Consider the following 1,439-nt stretch of genomic DNA (forward strand, 5'->3'; position numbering starts at 1 on the left):
AAGATTTTTATATATGTAACTATTGAAATAGGTCTGTTTAAATATGTTCATATTTAATGATTTAATTTTAATTTACTGTCCAATTTAAACACGTGTTATCAATACAATATATTTACAAATTAATGTAATCCTAAAAGAGTAAAGGGTTCTTTATCAATATCTTTCTATGTATTGCAATTTATTTCTCAAAAAGTGCATATCCCTTTCCCAGACTTGATATTCCTTTACGCAATCCTGTAGCACAGGTGGTTAGCGTGTGGCTATGATATTAATTAGTGAAAACATCATTTTGAATGATAAATAATCATATTATAACGAAAAATTAACTTTTCTGAAAAAAAATATTTCACTATCAAATATATATATAACAAGGTATGCAACTCAAAATCAGCCCCAAACGGGGTGCATCGCTTTGAACAGCCATATCTTCATCAATTTTGCAGCGATTTTCACGATCTCGGTCTTATTCAACGCAGAAATGAATTTCCTTTCTGGAAATGTATATGTCTTGCAATATTTTTACAAATGCTGGGTCAACTTTTAAGAAATAACACGATACACAACACGCATGACCCAGTTGACAGTGATCATGTATTCTTTATGAATGAAATTTCCAGTTGTAAAGACACACCTCCGCATTGGACCAATGAAATCACTCGTATGTTTAAAATGTCAGTTAGTTGAAATGTATGTAAACAAAGGTTTCAAACGGCGCTGGACAGTTAGTCTTGATGCAGAATGTAACGACAAGAACGGTAATAATGTTTTTTCATACGTTTTATTGAATTATGGTATCGAACTACATGAACTTTATAGGGAAGTTGCCCTTTACTCCGTGAAGATTTCAGTCTTAAAGACAGCATGATCACTGTCAACTGGGTCATGCGTGTTGTGTATCGTGTTATTTCTTAAAAGTTGACCCAGCATTTGTAAAAATATTGCAAGACATATACATTTCCAGAAAGGAAATTCATTTCTGCGTTGAATAAGACCGAGATCGTGAAAATCGCTGCAAAATTGATGAAGATATGGCTGTTCAAAGCGATGCACCCCGTTTGGGGCTGATTTTGAGTTGCATACCTTGTTATATATATATTTGATAGTGAAATATTTTTTTTCAGAAAAGTTAATTTTTCGTTATAATATGATTATTTATCATTCAAAATGATGTTTTCACTAATTAATATCATAGCCACACGCTAACCACCTGTGTCCTTTAGCCGGCCATGGATTTTTTCAAAAAGGAGTTCTGATATAGAGTGATGTTTATTTTGTGGTCTGACTAAAGTTATAAACTTTCTTTTGTATTGTATACCATAATTTGTGGTGATTTCGTATTTAATTATAGCGAGACCTGCGGGAGTTTTGTTCAGACGGATAGTCGGATATGATTGTTGGCTTTGACCTATTTGACGTCAACAACAAAAATATTCGTTCAC

Source organism: Dreissena polymorpha, chromosome 3 (genome assembly GCF_020536995.1).
Source record: "Dreissena polymorpha isolate Duluth1 chromosome 3, UMN_Dpol_1.0, whole genome shotgun sequence".
NCBI classification, from domain to species: Eukaryota; Metazoa; Mollusca; class Bivalvia; order Myida; family Dreissenidae; genus Dreissena; species Dreissena polymorpha.